Below are 19,556 nucleotides of genomic sequence, written 5' to 3'. Positions count from 1 at the left end.
TTTTAAGTTTATTTATTTATTTTGAGAGAGAGAGAAAACGTGAGCAGGGGAGGGGCAGAGAGAGAGAGAGAGAGTGTGCAATGTTCTTTTAAAATGATTAAATAGTGACCAGTGCTGTCACATAATCTTTAAGGAGTTGCTATTCCAAAGTTGACAGTCTCCAAGTACCCTAGCAGGAGAGTCAGCTTACTTTAAAAGAAGAAATAATCAGGCTGATCTCAAAACTTCCCTTCAGTCCAATAGATTAAACAAAACAAAGCAAAAACAAAAACAGCAATCTCCAGAGACTTAGGTGGAAAAAATCATGACTCAAGAATTCTAAAAACAATCGAGATGTCATTCAAATATGAAGAACTCTGAGAATGTATCATCCATATATCCCTTCTGGAATGAAAAGATACATCATCAGGCCCACTAAGCATGATTAAAATAAAGTGTTTATTAAAGAGAGGATGTTGACATATATAAGGATTATTGGTGAGTACTCAAATATATTAAACATAAATTATTAAATAATTATGGTTATAAAACATGTTACACTTGTGTATAAAAACTTCACAATGTAAAATAATAAAAGAATATTGATGTGGCAGCTTTAACAGATACCAAATTAATAGTGGTTTAAATAAGATAGATGTTTATTCACCACTCCCCCCGCCCCCCATCCAAACAGTCTGACTGCAAACAATCCAAGGCTGATCTGGGATCCATGGTATCAGGAACCAGGTCGTCTCTCTTGTCACTCCCCATTCTCTAGCTGGTGACCCTCTCTGGTTTGGTTGAATATGGCTCACCACCGTGTCCACTGGGTCTATATTCTAGCAGCAAGAGAGGTTAAAAGAGGGAAGATGACCAGAGGGTACACCCACCTCTTCTACTAGTATCCAATTAGTTGGCCACCTAGCAGCAAGGGAGGCTGGGGAATTAGTGCCTAGTGGGGAGGGGGGTTACACGTCCACCTAAAATTCCTATTATTATAGAAGAAAGAGAGAAAGATGTGTGTGGGGAAGAGAGAAACCTGAGGATGAAATGAATTAAAATGTCAGGACACCTGCAACACAGTCAGTATCTAGTAACTATCAGGTATTCTTTTTCAATGAAAATAATGATATTTTTTCTTATAAAATGATACATGTTGGTTGGAAAGATTTCAAACAATCTCAAAGACCACACAAAAGAGTATAAAGTTCATTCTGACCCCTACCTTCAGAGACAACCACTGCGAAGATTTCATCCGTATGTGAGCATTTATCAAATCAAATGTTTCTTTGAATCCATCCAAATACATAGTTACCTTTTTTTCTACTGGTCTTTTGTTTGTTTGTTTTGTTCTATTTTGTTTATTTCTGCTCTAATATTTATTATTTCCGTCTTTCTACTAGTTTTGGGTTTTTGTTTGTTCTTTTCCCAGCTCCTTTAGGTGTAAGGTTAGGAACATGCAGTTATTTTTATAAATGTTTCAACACTTTGAAAAGGACATGTATTCTCTACTCACGGGGTAAATTGTTGGTGTTTATATATGTTATTTAAACAATATTATCTGTTACATCTTTCTGTTATGTTATTTGGTGCAAAAAGATGTATGATAGTTATACTTCATGGTGGTTATACTTCTCCTTGATTTTGAATCCCTGATATTAACATCACAACCCTTCCTTCCTTTTTGCTTCCACTTTCCTAGATATCCAGGTTGATACCAGAATTTGCCCCAAGCAAGTTCAGGACTTTAAGAGGTCAATTTATTTTAAAGGCTCAGTTTTCTTCTCCCCTTCCCTCACAACAACCAAGGGACAATTTACAGCCACCTGCTTTTGTACTTTACTAATCTTAGGTTCTGTAAGAATTGAGATCTTGTAAATAGCACTATCTATTTGAATCCAGTTTCACCATATTGAAAAAAATGGTGCCAAATTGTAGCAGCAGCTCAACTCCAGGGAGTTTGAGTTTCATGAGAGTTCAAGTAAAGTTTTTCATTCACACCTAAAGTGCAGTTCAAAGGAGGTTTAAGGGTTTCTTTGTATTCCCTGGAGAAGATCACACATACCTTAGTATTTGTACATACTGTGTTTCATCTACAGACAAGCGGCTACTTCTGAGTGGGCATATTCTTATTTACCAGCAGACAAATTAGAGCTTTCTAAATTGAGTCTAATTCCTTTTGAATTCTCTCATTAAGAGAAAACTATGAACAAAAACCAAATCCTCGCTTATCGCACCTATTTTTTTCCCCTAAGAAGATAATAATGATGATGCCAAGAACCACTTGAGGGTGTCTGTTACATGCCAAACACTTCATATACACTATCATTACTCTGATCCTCTCAGGGCAACCCTACCCCATGAGTGTGAGTTCCACCCTGTGCAGGTAAGAGTATTAAAGTTCAGAAGGGGATACAACAAGTTGAGTCACACATGGAGACTAGGTAAGGGTATTAAAGCTCAGAACGGGGGATGTAACAAGTCGAGTTACACATGGAGACTAGGTATGAATACTAAAGCTCAGAAGGGGATACAAGTCAAGCTATACAAGTAGACTAGGTACAAGTACTAAAGCTCAGAAGGGAGTGTAAGAAGTCGAGTTACACACGGAGACTAGGTAAGAGTATTAAAGCTCAGAAGGGGATACAACAAGCCCAGTTACACATGGAGACTAGCCGTGGCATGAGTTGCTAGGGGTTGAACTAGTGCTGTTTGCCCCATGATACCTGCTTATCCCATTGCTCCAAGAGCTGGACTTCTGGAGGAAGCAGGAAGTTGTTTTTCTGTGTTTGAGTTCTCCTTGGATGTTCTTTACTGGCATCCAGTGAGAACAAATTCCATACGCAGCTACAGAGATGCAGATGTGAAGGAGTGGAAGCCTGGAACCTGTTTAATTTACAGTTCAGCAAACAAATACAATTTCCCTGAATCAACCCTCCAGGAGTGTTAATGGAATCTAACCTCTTATTTGAGCGCTGTAATTCCAGAATGTACCTCGGTGATATAACAAAGAACATGGATACCAGATATTGTTCTCAATGTATTGCAAGTGCCATACGAAGTTCTGTTGTTGTTTTGAGGACATTCGCTCTGCGGCAAAACATTATATGTAGTTTCAGAAATGATAACTGCATTCAGAATGGCAAAATAGGTAAAATTTTATGAATTACTTAGATTTTTTTTCTTATAACCAACTAAAAGTCTATGTAACTTGGGAAAAAAGAGTTGTCCCTCTTGATTGCAGATGCATTTCCATTAACGTGAGCTGTACTTTTAATACAAGGTGTTTTAGTATCATGACTAAAAGGACCTGGGATGACTTACGGGAAGGAGGTAAGGGTTTTGGACCAAACCCACAGTTCAGAGCTGGTGTTGCACGACATTATACCTGCAGAACTTTTCACACGTTCAGGCCCTTCTCCAGACTCACTGACTGAAAATTTTGAGTAGAGTCTTAGGCATGTGTATTTTTAAAAAGGTGATTAAGCTGTGCAACCCTGGTTAAGAACCTCTGGGCTGGAGCATGACTTCCCTGGGGTGGTACACTGAGTAGCAATGATGCAATATTTCCCTTCAAATGGTGGTTTCCGCTACAAAACAATTCTTCCCCTCCCCTTTCCTCACTGTTAAGAATAAATAATTAGAAGAACTGTGCAATGAAATAAACACGGGCATATACGTTCAAAGATGGGAAATATGAATCCCCTTGTTTTCAGAGATGTGCACCTTCATTGTCTTCCGTGATACCTGATGCAGGTAGGGTTTCCTAGCCACTTGTATGCTGGGAAAGAGTTTCTGAGGACAATACACTTTTTACTAACAAAGCCCAACAAAGAAGCCAAAATACTTTCTTTTCATCCAATCATATGATGACTAGATGGAAATGACATTAGAAATCATGGAATCCAACTGCTTCATTTTACATTTAAGAAACTGAGCCCAAAGTGGGGAAGGGACTTTCCCCTTTCATGTCACACAGATTTTCCCTACAGCATAAAGTATGTGCTTCAGTGACCAACCTAGGAATGCAAACCAAGCTCTCCATTCTTTTTCGGAAACTGGCCTTACTGACATTAGAAGGAACACAAACAGTGGCTCAGCCATGTCTAGAAATGAGATTCTGGTCTTCAATAATAAAGTGCCAACAGTTTAACCAAGTGTTAAGGGAGAAAAAAACAAAAAAGAAAACACCTAGGCCTGAAACATTTTCCTTAGAAAAGTTACCCATCTCCCCAAAGAGTAAAATTACCAGGGGCTCCTGTGTGGCTCAGTCTGTTAAGCAACCGACTTCAGGTCAGGCCATGATCTCAAGGTTTGTGGGTTCGAGCCCTGCGTCAGCTGTGCTGACAGCTCAGAGCCTGGAGCCTACTTCTGATTCTATGTCTCCCTCTCCCTTTCTGCTCTTCCCTGGCTCACATTCTCTTTCTCTCTTAAAAAAAAAAAAAAAACACTTAAAAAAATTTTTAAAAATAAACCTAATAGTAAAATATCCAAAGCTACCCGTACATTTGCTTTCCTGTCATCAATGTGAACTGTCCTTTGAGGACATATTTAAGGGTAGACTTAGCCAGAACTTCATTGTGTGCTGTTTTTCTGGATCTATACTTGTTCTTCCAAATTCAGTCTCTTTCCCTAGCCCCTACACATAAACAAACACATACACACACACACACCTAAAGAAATCCCTTGGAGAAGGAAACTTAAGGAAGGAGATCTGATTTTAAATAATCCATATGATATCAGTAATGTCTATGGGCTAATTGTGTCCCTCACCCCATTCATATCACGAAATCCCAGCCCTAGAATCTCAGAATGTGACTGTATTTGAAAATAGGGTCTTTAAAAAAAAAAATTCTTGTATTTATTTTTGAGAGAGAGTATGTGTGTGTGAGGGTGGGAGGGGCAGAGAGAGAGAGAGAGAGGGCGACACAGAATCTGAAGCAGGCTCCAGGCTCTGAGCTGTCAGCACAGAGCCTGATGTGGGTCTCAAACCCACAAACCAAGAGGTCATGACCTGAGCTGAAGTCGGATGCTTAACTAACTAAGTCGCCTGGGTGCCCCAAAAATAGGGTCTTTAAAGAGGTAACTTAGTTAAAACAAGGTTTTAGGATGTGTCCTAACCCCATATGAATGGTGTCCTTATAAGAAGAGGAAATCAGGACACAGATACACACAAAGGGAAGCCCATATGAACACAGCAGGAGAAGATGGCCATCTACAAGTCAAGGAGAAAGGTCTCAGAGGAAACCAACCTTGCCAACACCACGATCTCAGACTTCTAGCCTCCAGAACTGTGAACAAACAAATTTCTTTTAAGACACCTTGTCTTACCATCCAGTGGTATTTTGTTATGGCAGCCCTAGAAAATGAGTACTGAGTCACTGTATTCATCCACCATGATAAGCTTTACTCCTTATCTTTAACAAGTTCATGATGCTCAGAATGGAATGCCAGTGTCATCACTTTACCATGGAGTTAAAATGACAGAAAACCCAACTCCAGTAACTGAAGTCACAAATGGGATGTATTTATCTCCAACAACTAGAATGTCAAGAGGTAGCACAGACTGCAAGAACAGTTTGATCAGGGTGTGGCCTCCTCTGCCCCTCCTTATTTATTAGGCACGTGGTTGGGTTGGCTCCTCTCAAGGTGGAAAGATGGCATCAGGTACACATGCTTCTTCACCCCCATCCAAGAAGAAAGAATGTCAGCACATAACCACTGAAACAAGTCCAGGCTTCCTCTGATGGAATCAGTCATTGTTACACCAATATCAACAAGTGTTCATTGAGCACTAAGCATGTGCCAGACCCTCTTCGAACTCAGTTTGCTTTTGTTGAATTGACTCTGGTAATCCTTATAAGAAGGGCAATGGTACTACCTTGATTTGTTTGTTCAACTGAAGCCAACACCGGAAGCTCAGGAAAGGTAAGCCCCCTGCTCCTAAAGCATAAGGTCGTTTCACAATGCACAGAATGGATATCAAAGAAACAGCGCAGTATGAACAAATCCATGCCTCTGAAATTATAACTACACCATGCTCCAGTTTTCCTTAATGCTCTAGCTTAATACAGGCAACAAGCAAGACACATCCTGTTTTCATTGTCCATATTACCTAAATTACCCTTTTTCCTAAATGTGCTTTTGAATGTCACAGTCTTGTTTACTCTTTGCAGGTACAGATGCCAACAGAGACCAAGTTGAGAAGCATGCAGGTTTCTGGAAATTTGTTCCCGAACGTGTGCCCAGCCTTCCTCCTGCACGGTATACTGGCCTCTTAGGTCAAATCTGGCCTCTTTAATTCTGCTGCTTTTCTGACATTTGTGTGGAAGCCTCTTAGCTTGTTCTGACTTGTGTGGAGCTACCTTCCCTGTTACTCCTGATTCACAGGAAGAAAGGAGCCATCAGAGACAGGTATGTGGCACTGCTTTAGTTTGTCTCACTGCTACCTCCCTCCAACCCCAGCCTTGTACCTGCTAGGTGGTTCCGTGTAAAGGATTAGATGCACTGGTCTGACAGTTTCCATTTTTCTGAATTCAACTTGAATTTTATCATGGGTCACAAAACCCAGAAATGCATGTATTATGATTTATGACATTCTAGTAAACCAAGTGTTAATCTCATCAGGCTTCACTGATTTGAAATAAATAACGGGTGGAGCACCCAGCTGGCTCGGTCAGTTAAGCATCCAACTTTGGCTCAGGTCATGATCTTGCGCTTGGTGAGTTCAAGCCCCACATCGGGCTCTGTGGAACCTGGCGCCTGCTTCAGATTCTGTGTCTCCCCCTCTCTCTGCCCCTCTGCAGCTCGCGCTCTGTCTCTATCTCTCTCAAAAATAAAGAAACATTAAAAAAAAATTTTTTTTAAGAAAAAAATAATGGGCGACTTACTGCCTGAATGCTAAATATTTAAATGCCACCTTGGCACAACTTAGTGCAACTTTTGGGGAACATAATCTGACAATGCTTTACCAAAAATTATCTCACGTTTGTATCTTTTATATAGTCATCCCACTCCTGGGTCTTATTTAAAAGTGGAGGGGTAAAAGCACTATGCACAACTATGTTCATTAAAGACCGGCTTAGAATAACATAAATGGAAACAATATACATTCCAACCATATGCATGGCTAAGACAATTATAGTTGTCTTATAGCCATAGGAGTCAAAGGGCTCCTTGAAGGAAATATTATGTAACTATTAGTAGTTTCCTTTGTTTGGAGCCCTCTTCCACCCCCTCTGCCTTACTTTTCTGCCAGCTAACTCCCACTTAGACTTGAACACTCAGGGTACCCACCCCTGTACTCGGTGTCCCCCCTTCCTCTGTGCTTATATAACACCTGGGCACACCTCTGTGAAAGGATTTATAGCCCATCCCAATAATTTTGCTTGTCAGTCTCCCCCAGTGAATTGCAACTCATTGAGGCAGAGCCTATCCTCTGTGCAGCAAGTTAAAAATCAGAAGGGGCAGGGGTAAGAAATAATAGTATTCCTAACACACAAAAGTCAGGCTTCAGCTGACTTCAGGCTGCTTTCTCCCAAACACCCAGCCCCACCAGCAAGCACCCCCACCTCTCAAATCTCTACTGGAAGGTGGTCTCGCTTTCTGCTTAAAGTCCCTCTGGAGGAGAGTCTTTGGCGGGCAATGGGTAGGAGTTCGGCAGTAGGGCCTATGGAATATTCCAGGAACCATTAACATCCTTTTACATCTCCTTTCACAAAGTTTCTTTCTACGAAAGTCTGAGTTACCTCACACAAATGGGACTGCAAACGGCCGGGGAGATTCGGTTTACACTGAAACGCGGCTCGCGTCCCCTCCTTTCTGGCAGCACTGCTTCAAAGAGCAGGAAGGGGACTCAGCCCTGGTCGGGTGTCGGGGATTTGAGGTCTCTTTCATCTCCCTTTCTTTTCCAGCCCGGCTCCCGGAGGCTCCGCGCCGCGCTCCCTTTTGCCCGCCCGACTTCTGAGCGGAGCGCTCCGGAGGGAGGAGAACCGGCGAATCCTCGCGGGCTCCGGGCGCTCGCGGACCGGGCCCGCCCCCACCCGCGCCCGGCCCCGTCACGTTGGCTGCAGAGCGCATCCCAGCTGCGCCCCGGCGGGGAGGCGCCGAGGGTAGCTGAGGGGAGCGGGTCACGTGAGAGGAGGAGTCTGACCTACTTTCGCCGGCAGCCGGCGCATGCGTAGTTCCGGGCTGCACGCCGGCCGGGAGGCTCACGTGGAGTCGCACGTGCAGGGTGCTCCCGCCCGGGGCCCGGGGCGGGGCGCGCGCAGGGCGGGGCGCGCGCAGGGAGGTGTTGCTGGGGTTGCGGGACCCGTGGGCAGGTCTGGTCGACGGGCTGGAGCCAGCGGCGAGCGTGGAGTTCCCGCCACCCTGGGCCCGGTACCCGCAATTTTGGAGAGCTGCTTCGGCGCCCTTGGGGGGCTTCCCACGAATTCATCGAATTCAGTATTTCTGAACGCAAAAATCAAAACAGAGTTCCTGCACATATGCCCTTTGTTGGTATCAGCAAATCCACGCCTCGGAAATTTACCCTACAGATGGGCTCCCCCTTTTGTGAATTGTCGCTCCAGAAGGATAATCGTTGTATCACTGTTTGATATCACAAACGATGGGAAACAGTCTGTCCGACCATAAAACCGGTCAATTCGTGGGCTCATAAAGTATGATTGGGCCGTATCTGGAATTCTTTGCAGCCGTTAAAAAGAAATGGACGGCTCTACGGATGCTGATCTGAAGAGACTTCCAAGACCCATTTGGTGATGCAAAAAAAATTTAAATGGAGCACAACAGCGTGTATGGGATGCTGACATTCGTGTGGCAAAAATACACATACGTGTTTGTAAATGTATAGGATATGTATAGAATGTATAGATATGTATAGGATATGTATAGATGTATGTAGAATGTACAGAACAGCTCTGGAAATACGCATAAGAAACTGGTAAAGGAAGGTATATTCAATGACTGAGGTGTCAGGGAGAGGAAAGAAACTGACTTCCACACTTTTGTAAGCTTTACATTTTGTACCCTGTATGATTATTTTATTTTTATTTTTTTATGATTATTTTTAAATACAAATTTGAAAAACGAAAAGTTATTTGGCACTCTGTGCTAGACATCAGGAATTATGTAAATTAGTTCCTTCTAGAAAGTTTGTCTCGTATAGTATCTGCACCATTTCCTATTCTATTTAGTTTGTATCTTAATGTTTCAAGCTTTCTGATAAACTCTGGTAAGAGATTTTTTTGAACTCCCAAGGTGAACAACTCAATAGGTCCTCTATGTGATTAAGATACTCTCCAAGTTCTATCTCTTAAGAGAAGACATCTTAACTAAGGGATTCTCAGTAACAAACATTTGCACAATAAAGCTCAGGCAACAAAATTGCTTCTGAGATTAACCTTTTCTCTCTCAATTAATCTGTGAGTTTGTATTGCAGCTATTATTGTCATTGTAGTTATTTTATATGTATCAGTTATAGTATATTTGATTGCAATAACAGAAAATCTGAGTGGCTTGAGCAGAAATCTCATTTAGTTGAAGTCTAGGATAGGGTGGACTTCAGGAGTAGTTTGATTCAGCAGCTAAACAATGTCATGAGGACTTGGTTTCTCTCCATTCCTCTGCCATGCATTTCATGGTGTCAGCTTCATCTAAAGTTTTGGGAAGGTGTCACTTAGTAAAAATGCTTCTTTACTAGAGGCAGTAGCAAACATCTCATATAACTCATTGGCCTGAGTTGGGTCAAGTACCCACTCAGGAACCAATAAGTTGGGGAGAACTAGAAAAAATACAAACAAACAAACCGGGTTTGGATGTTGAGGAAGCAATGATGATGCCCCTCACCTCACATCTATTATTACTGCTCTCACCATTACAGTTGACAGTTGTGTTAACTCCTGAACAGGGGTTAAGGACACTGGCTCCCGGCTCAGTGCAAGATCCATGTATAACTTTTGACTCTCCCACCCCCCACTTAACTACTAAGAGCCTACTGTTGACCAGAAGCCTTACCAATAATATAAACAGCTGATTAACACACATTCATGTTAAATAGATTATATGCTGTATTACAATAAAGTAGGCAGAGAAAGGAAAATGTTAAGAAAATCATAAGGAAGAATATGTTTATGGTATTGTACTGAACTTATCAGAAAAAAATTCAAGTATAAGTGAACCTACGCAGGGGCCCCTGGGTGGCTCAGTTAAGCATCAGACTTTGGCTCAGGTCATGATCTCATGGTTCATGAGTTCGAGCCCCACGACAGGCTCTGTGCTGATGGCTCAGAGCCTGGAGCCTACTTCAGATTCTGTCACCATCTCTCTGCCCCTCCCCTGCTCTCACACTGTCTCTGTCTCTGTCTCTCTCATAAATAAACATTAAATTTTTTTTTTTTTTAATAAGTGAACCTATGCAGCTCAAACCTGTGTTGTTCAAGGGTCAACTGTATTTGCCCCATTTCCAGGTATGGATTAGGTGACAGGTCTTGGCCTGCCCCACATTGTGCAGCCACTGCATGTGCATTTTCCCTGCACTGTACCTCTTCCCAGTGGGAGAGGGGGAATTTGTCTCCGATACTAGGAAAACAATTTGAGTTACAGTGAAAGATCAAATGATGTCATCTTAGCAGGATCATATAAAGGAAGTATACAGGCACCATACTTATGTGCTATTTCTTTATCCACCCATCCAATTAGTCTTAGACTCCTACTGTATGTGGACACACATGAAATCTTGGAGAAAAACAGAACACATTCACAACCAAGACCCTAACCTCAAAGTGAATATGGTCAAGTCAGGCATATAAGAGAGACACTTGGAAAACATTAAAATAATAATATGAGACAGCATGCAATTAAGTGCCTAAGTGGATGATAATGCAGTGTGACAGGTACTCACAGCAAAGGGAGACCACAGAGGCAGAGATTGGTTGGAACGAGACAGCAAATAGAAGAGGGCCTTGACAGAATGCTCAGATTAAGTAAGATAAACAGGGGAGAAGGGAAGGGCTGTATATAGTCAGACACTATAGAGTAAAGGAGGGAAGTAGAAATGAATCTAATATTCTCAAGATTAGAGACCAGACTTAGTGGCATGGGGTGGGGGGTTGGTGGTGGTTGTGTTGAACACGAGTGAGAGATGATGTTGGAAATGTCAGGAGCCAGGTTCCCCAGGTTTATATCCCTTGTGCATATAGAGACATAGTGATTATTTAAACTGCACTGACTCTTGCTCCCACCTGCTCATCCTTTCCAAATCTCACCCAGTTATATGAGAGAGTACCTGAGTGTCTTCCACATGTGCTCACACATCACTCAGCCAATTACAGTCACCCTACAGCACCTGCCAGTCCCCTCTGTCCTGCTCTGGTCCCCCTCCTATCATCCTTTCCTAGGAGAGCGGGATGAATGACGACTCAGCACCACTTGACTGGTTACATGGGGAAGAGAGGGAGGGGTCGAGAGTGATTCCAAACATACTCACCATGTCTGCTGCATGCTATGACATCAGGGTACATGTTACATATGGATCATGCCCGTAATCAGTATGTTTGCTCCATAAGGGAGAGGATCTCCTCCAGCACACTGGGTGTTCAAGTACTCAACAACTGTTAGGTCAAGATGAAGGGGAACTCCCAAGGGCAGAACCCGGACTACACAAGGCGAATGAAGCCTCAGCTGCAAAATTTGACGATGCATCTACTTCTTGGGTCTCACAGGAGCAAACCTACGGGAATGGTGTGCCACTGTCTTTGTTTTGTGGTCTGGAGAGGCCAAAACTAGAAACCTAAAAGTGTCCATCTGAGACTTTGAGACACATAGCATTAAAAGGAACTTTTAACAGTTGTTAGTCATAGATGTTGATTTTGATTCACACCCGTATATTTGTTTGCATTTTTTTCCCTCTATTTCATTCTTTTGAAAGTCTTTTTTACTCACTCTTTTTTCCTAAAGCCCAATTCATGCTACAGACTTTGAATTGTGAACTAGATTTGTGAATTTATACGGAAATATAAGTTGTATATTCATCTGATAACTGAACAGACATGCAGCAAGGGCCTGCAGGGAGAGACCAGGGATGCATTAGTTATTGGGAGTATGAAGGAAATAAACAAAGGAAGTGGAAGGCTTGCTTTCCAGGAAATCCCAGACTATTAGGGGAGATGGCCTATAAGGAGAAGACACGCATGTAAATAAATCAGTGTAGTAAGCAAGTATAAAAGTTTATCAGGGTTGGGAGAACATAAGAGACTGAATGGCTGTCTCTACCAGGGTTGGCTGTGTGTGAGGACAGGGAGAAGTCAAGAAAGGGCTTCGTGTAGGATGTGATACCTGTCACAGGTCTTCAGAGGTCAGGACCTCATAAACCAGGCATTGTGTTAAGCAGAGGGGTATTAAATCCCAGATGTTAGAAAAAACTCACAGCCCTCTTGGGCACAGGTCTCAAAACAGAAGATCGCAAAGGTCCTGAGAATTGATCAATAGGGCTTTCTGCTGAGTGCTTTGAAGAGACAGAAGAAAGAGTCAGATACCTGATGTGTGGAAACCGGGTGACAAGTTTGGGAAGTGAAAAAGCTACCCATTCCTTTGGTAGAAAAAGCTTAAAGATTAGTGAGCAGGCTTGAACATAATTGCATAAGGAACCAAGTTTTTAACAGGCTGGAAACTCCCGTTTTCTGTTTGTAAATTTCTGATGACTGAGATAGTGCTGACTGAGATTAGTAGATACAGAAGGATAGCAAAATGTCACAGTGATGGAGAGGTGGCGTGATGGTGACAGGGCCTTGGTTGTCAAATTGAGGAAGGAGCATGTGTTCAAGTGTGAGCCATCTCATCACCAAGGGAATACTGGCTTCAAAGAATACAGAAGTATTCCTGCTCATACTATATATCCATTACAGGTTGGCATGGACTCTGCTCCATCTTGTCATCGTTCTCAGTTGAGGCCTGAGATAAAAGGAGCAGCCATTATATGAAACACTGCTGGTCTCGGCATAGCGAAGACACTTCTGGTGGGTCCTGCATCGGCCACCTTCCAACAAATGCTCCGGCCTGGAGGAGCTAGGCGTTGCTTCCACTCGCAAACCATTGGCCAGAGCTAGTCACGTGGCCCCACCCATCCACAAATGGTTGCGCGAGCACAATGGGACTATGTGCAGGTAAGGGAGCTGGACTATTTGCGAACAACTGTGCAGGTGGCATCCCTCTCCTCAAGCTGGCCTACCAAATTCAGGCTCCAGTGGGCAAACTGAAATACCAGGAATAACATTAATGGCAAGAATGATGATAAATAATATTTCCTGAGTGCTTGCTCTTCTATTAGAATCGAGGTAGACACTAGTCTAATCACTTTCTCTGGAATAATTTATTTAATTCTCCCAACAAGCTAGAATCACAGGAAAGGGAATCCTAGGGCAGAGAAGAATAAACTCCCAGCAGCAAGTGGAACCTTAGAGTCATATAGATTCTATTATTAACAGAAAAATGAACCTATTTTATAAACCAGGTCTATGAAGTGGGACGTATTGATTTTACATATATATCCACTTTTGCTTTGTAAAGGATGGATTCGGTGTGTAACAAAATCAGGGAAGTGTAACTTCAAAAGCATGAATAAATGAGCTAGGGCACTATTTCTTGTACTCCATTGTAGGTAGTAATAATAGTTACTTTATCAACTCATGCACAACATTTTGTTACAGGTTTTTCCTTGCCCTGAGCAACCACGGGCTCCTCCAGGGACACAGTGATTAGACCGCTTTCTGCCATATTGGCTCAGGGATCATCCCTAGAGGGACACAGTCAAGAGTGATACCAGGCATCCCTGTGTCCCTAAGTGTGTTTTCTTTTTATGTCTGTATACGTTGCCTGCTATAGTCTGAATATTGGTGTTCCCCTAAATTGATATGTTGAAATTCTATCCCCTCAAAAATTATATTGGGAAGTGGACCTTTAGGAGGTGCTTAGGCCATGAGAATGGAGTTCTCAGGAATGGGATTAGTGCCTTGTAAGAGAGGCTCCAGAAAGACCCATAGCCCCTTCCACTGTGTTGAGGACACAGAGAGAAGGCATCTGCTCTGAACAGAAAGGGGACCCTCACCAGAAGGCAACCATGCTGTCCTCTTGATCTTGGACTTTCCGGCCTCCAGCCCTTATGAACAATACATTTCTGTTGTTTAGAGGCCACCCAGTCTGTGGTATTTTGCCATAGCAGCCAAAAAAGATTGAGACCATGCCTAACTATTTATAGGCAGCTTGTTGAGAGTCTCCTTTATATTTGCTCTATTTTCACAGCCCCCAAAGGGGATTACTTACCAAATATTTCTGAGAAATTGCTGGTGATTTGGGGAAAACGTTTTATGAATTGCACACAAAAGTGGTAAAATAATAATAGCTAACATCTGAGAGCTTATTATACACCAGGCACTGGCTACTCCACATTCATTCTTATTCAGCCTCAGAAGAACCCTATGAGGTAAGTATGGGTATCTGCTCAAGGTGACAAAGGAGGAGCTGAGGCACACAGAAGTCACACTACTGTTGCCAGAACCAAAGTCTCACTGACTGCAGTGCCCACACTTAAGACCTCTGTACTGTCCTGCCTTCTCAAGCCTTCCTTTCACGTACCTGAGTCTGGCACAGTGAGTGCTCTAACCCTGACCCATCTTTAAAACTTATTGTCTTCTACCCACTTAGTCCACCTGCTGCTGGCTCTTCTGAGGTTTTCTGCACACCTCTAGGTTGATTCTCCTGACTCTTCATTCATGACTCATTCTGTCTTCTTTGCCAGGTTGAGGTGCGGAGGGAGATGAAGGAGATATGATCCATGCTCCTGAGTATCTCACAGCATAGTGACAAGATAGGTACATAAACAGTTTAGATGCAGAACAGGGCAGAACCTGATGCTTTATCAGAGGAGGAATGGAAAGTAACTCATACTTACTGAGTCATTGGATGCGATAGAGAAATGACAGCTTTGATGTAGCCGCAGTGCTAGGTGGTGAGAATTCAGGGATTCATAAAGCACAGTCCTGCCCTTAAGCAGCCTCATAACCGGTAAGGCCTGGGATGCTGGTATGTGGTCCATCTGTGCACACAGGGCATCACGTCCCTGCTGGACCTCAGGTTCTTCTCCTCCATCACCCTTGGCTGTCCTCAGCTACCCTTCATGTTGGGCTATCACTGTGTCCACACTGTAGGATCAGAAACTCAGATTAGGAGGACTCCTCAGTGACCGTCTCTCTTCAGTGGTTTTCAAGCTATCCTGTAGGGCCATTGGAGGATCCCAGGGGCTCTCGCAGGGCCAGGTGGAGGTGAGTCAATGGGGCAAAGAGAAATCCAGCAAGAAAGATTGAGCCACATTCCTTTTAATTTTAACTAGGGCAGCTCCGTCTTTATTTATTTGTTTTCATTCTCACTTGAGATCTCACTTAAATAAAGGGTTATGAAGCTGGAAAATGTTTGGGGGGCACTGATTTGATCTCTACACAGAAGAAATCTGGAAGAAAGGGGCTCTTCAAGAGCCTGGGCTTTGAACTCACGGGCCACTGCACTTCCCATGGTGCCAGACTGCCTCACTGTGTGAGGGCGCATGTGGAAGAGTGCCTCCAGCTTCTCCCTAGAGTGATTGGAGAGAGGTCGTGGGAGGGGTTCACTCTGGGGGTGAAAGGGAGGAGCGTGGATGAACTATGTTTACGGCCACTACGTAGCACCTCTCCCTGTCTGCAAATCAAGAGGGTGTTAGGTGAGTGTGTAGAACATGAGAGCATGCTAGAAAACAATCCAGAAATGGGAAGGTGGCAGGAATTAGTGTGTTTTGAAAGAGACTGTTTAAGAAGTGTCCCAGGAAGAATAGAAGTAAGCAGCTTCTCCCTGGGCACCAAGAACTCAGGCAGCTTTTAGGATAATGACGCATCCTTCATTTTGTTTGCTGAGTGCCCATGGGGGAAATAAAAGTAAATCAGCCACTCAGCATGCCATGAGGAAGCCTACAGGCCAGTGGGAGTAGTGAGGGCATTTACACATATCAGTGTAACATGAGGGTGAAAGAGAGAATGCCATAAGAGATGAGAGAACAGGTGCCATGTGAGCTAGACGTTTGTGAAGAGGAAGTCATTGAAGTTTCCCGGTGCAGGGTTGCTTTGAGCTGGCACTTGAAGCCAAGGAAGCCATCAAGAGATGGGAAAGTGCACTCCATACAGAGGACATAGCAGGAGACAAGGCACAGAGGCAGGTCCTCACTAGGTCTGTAGTGTAGTGTAGTGTAGGTCTGGCGAGTGGGAGTACTTTGGTCTGCCTTGGGCGTACACTCTGAAAGGTGATTTTGAGCTCTATCACATTCTTTCCAGAACTTGAGGAGGTGTCCTCAGGTGGCCCTATTGACGGGAATGCTATGTGGGCCATAGCTGACGTGGTAGCTTTAGGGGGTGTTGTTTGGGTGCCTCGTGGGAGGAAGCCAGGAGCAGAGAGAGACAGGAGAATTCCAAGTGGTTTAGCAGCTCATCTTCTCTTCCATTTCTTTCTTCCCAGAGGGAGAACGTGAGAGCTGGTGATCCATGGGGCTCCACAATGAGTCTGGAAAGGTGGTGTGCAAATGGCATTCCCTAAGAACTCTGTCCCCACTCCTAACTTCAGCAAACAGTTTGGAAACCAGCCTGAAACTACCAGGAATTACCAGCCTTCTTCAGCCAGTTGGAAAACAGTGTTTATTATTCCTTTGGCATTTCCCCAAACCAGCCACCTGACATAACTCACAGAGGGGAGAAGGAATGGAGCGTGGCAAACAGAGGGCACCTTCCTCTCTCCTAGAGAGAGGGTGGAAAAGTGTCAAAGATGGGGAGTGGGAGGGAGACAATAGAGCAGGCCTTGAATGATGTGGCTGGATTCTGATGCATTCCAGTTCTTAGAAAAGTAAGCCGCTCCCAGAGAAGTTGTGAACATAGTGAAATGTTTTCCAAGATATATGGTTTCCCTTGACAGAACAAACACATAAACAAAATTAATCGCATGTCCCACTATGGATGTGTGACCAGATGGACAAGGGTCCTCATTCAGAGAGGCTCAAGCTAGAAACCCAGCTAAGTGGACATGCTTTGGAGGCAACTTTAATCATTTATGTTTTCCTTTTAAATAACATCCAAATTGGCAAGGAGTTTCACATGATATTTTCTTAAAGTTTAAGAACAAAAATACTCTCTCTGTACTTTTAAAAAGTTCTCACATACGTTCCTCAATGAACCTGCTATAGAGTAATATTCATTCTTATGGTCAAAACATCTTGATATATTATAAAGTACAAAAAGGTTGAAATAAAGTGTGAATCAATGTTATAAAGATATATATGCATGACATGAAAGGATGAAAAAAAAAGAATGAAGATACATATACCTTTGTGCCTATCTGTCTTCTTCAAATTTCCCGCATCAAGCATTCCTTTGTATTCAGCTAAGTTTTTTTGAAACCAAGGGGATTCCTTCCCTTCTTCTTCCCTGGGAATAAAGGAGGACCACTCATTCACAGGATATGATTTCAAGTCCCCTCACCTTTTTCTCGAGATACACCAGCATGTTTAATACACAGAAGCAGGTCTGATCTCAAGATGTGGACTGACTCTCACAGAGTGGACAGAGAGCAGCAACAACCACTCTGACTTCTGGCACCATGAATATGGCAATATGACTCAAGCTTACATTGGCGTTTGTTAACCTGTCTCGTGGCTTGACCATTTGTGTTGTACTTCTAGCAGTCCGAGGGCCTGCATTTTCCTTCCATGTACCAAGATTGGTGAATGCTCCGTGAATTCTGTCCTTAAACTATCTGTGGTCAGAGGAAGTGCCAGCATGGGTCCTGAAGACTGGGCTCAAAGATGCTAGAGTATAAACCAGAAAGGGTCAAAGCAGGGGAAATGGGATCATAGTAGCAGAGGGGAGCCCATGGTCAGAGCCAAAGGGCAAGTGTTCAGCCAATGTCAAGAAATGGAGAAAGGCATCAGGAGTTTGGTAACAGACTGGGTTAAAAAATGAATTCGCTGTAACCTTGGGAAATAGGACTACACTTGTGCTCTTGTAAGATATCAGGGACTGAGTTTTCCAAGATATTGGCTGTGCAGCTTGGGAATGGTTTGGTCGATCTAAAAGAATTCAGTAGGGGTGATTAATTTGCTTGTCTTGATACTTATCTCTATTAAATTCAGTCTTGCTATATTTGGTTCATTGTTACAGCTCAATAAGAAATTTGTGGGACCTGGTTCTGCCACCCATATGTTAGTTCTTATTTCTAGCTCTGCGATCCACACATATGATCATTACGTATTCCAGGTATTCATGCCAAATCCATTGAAATCCATCACCAAAGACCCCTGCTGCATCTTCCAGGGATGGTCATTCAACCCTAGGCCCCACTGCTTCCCTTCTTGTCTCTGAGGATAACCTGAGAGACCCCATGAAACCTGCTATTGCAGAACATTTCTCCAGATCCAACAGCTTAATGACCCTAACCAAAAAAGACATGGGATGAATTTGACAAGGCTTGTTCTAGTGAGCAGGATATATCTCATCTCGGCATTTCCCCCTCCAGGCTAAGTAAGCCCAAGGGCTCTAATATTTTCCTCATAACAGAAAGGAGAATAATGAAGTGCAATAAATAGAGTGACATTAAGCTACATTCATATCCAGTCGGGTGATGTACAAATTTCCATTCCCAAATACATTTATTCCCAAATATTTTTATTGTTGTGTGGGGTCACTTTGCCTAAAGATTCCTGCTGTCTGGATACCCAAACACATATCCACAAAGTAACCTGATCTTGGTACTGGATCTGATCTGGGGACCAGCAATTAGCTTTGCTGGTCTAGAAACTCTTTGATAAGTCCTCTAGAATTGAACAGATTCATGAAACCCAACCCATGACAAACATACACTCATTCAACAAATTCATTTATTCATTTGAAAAAAAATGCTTCTTTGTATCTACTTGGTGATTGGCACACTGGTTCTGGATGCTGGGATACAGCAGCAAAGAAGATAAAGAGTCCTCACAGGGTTACATCAGAGGGAAGAGGCAGATAATAAATAAGTAGGCAAATAAATTTTTTAAAATGTAATTTCAAATAGCTGTAAGTGTCATGAAAAAAATAATGCAGGTTGGGGGTTAAAGAATGACTGCTGTGTTACGAATGGATAATTGATCATGTTAATATATTAATGTGTGATATGGATTTCCTTTCCTGTGACCAGTGCTTTAGTTTTCACTTACAGAGTTCAGGAAAGCTAATTGGCATACATGTTAATTTGGAAAGCAAGGAAAGCAGGAAGGATGGTAGGAAAGGCAGAGGATGGTGGGAAAGCCAGGAGGAGGGTAGGAAATCCAAGAGGATGGAAGGAAAGACAAAAGGATAGTAGCCTGTCCTCTTGTGTTGAAACCTCCAGGAGAACCCAATGGAATGGTAAGAAATGAGATACAGAAGGAAGAACAGTAACTAACTATGTATGGTTCAGCAAAAAAAAAAAAAAAAAAAAAAATGTGTGTGTGTGTATATATATATATATATATATATGAACCTAAGCTCAAATGACAT

The 19,556-nt window shown here is 42.9% G+C and overlaps 2 long non-coding RNA genes across 2 annotated transcripts in view; both read right to left on the bottom strand.

The window, feature by feature from the left end:
* The window catches only part of LOC125926732 (uncharacterized), a 21,106-nt gene extending 18,189 nt beyond the window's left edge, over positions 1-2,917 (bottom strand). Inside the window, exon 1 of the long non-coding RNA XR_007459149.1 lies at positions 2,706-2,917. This is a non-coding gene — a long non-coding RNA (uncharacterized LOC125926732). The remainder of the gene's footprint in view (positions 1-2,705) is intronic.
* An 89-nt stretch (positions 2,918-3,006) lies between these two features.
* LOC125926731 (uncharacterized) lies at positions 3,007-8,020 on the bottom strand. The gene is made up of 2 exons (XR_007459148.1): positions 7,728-8,020; positions 3,007-3,069 (listed from the first exon to the last, which is right to left on the bottom strand). It is a non-coding gene; the product is annotated as an uncharacterized LOC125926731 (long non-coding RNA).
* Between the last annotated feature and the right edge of the window lie 11,536 nt (positions 8,021-19,556).

This window comes from Panthera uncia, chromosome E1, assembly GCF_023721935.1.
Source record: "Panthera uncia isolate 11264 chromosome E1, Puncia_PCG_1.0, whole genome shotgun sequence".
NCBI classification, from domain to species: Eukaryota; Metazoa; Chordata; class Mammalia; order Carnivora; family Felidae; genus Panthera; species Panthera uncia.
This window is presented reverse-complemented; position numbering and strand designations above follow the sequence as displayed.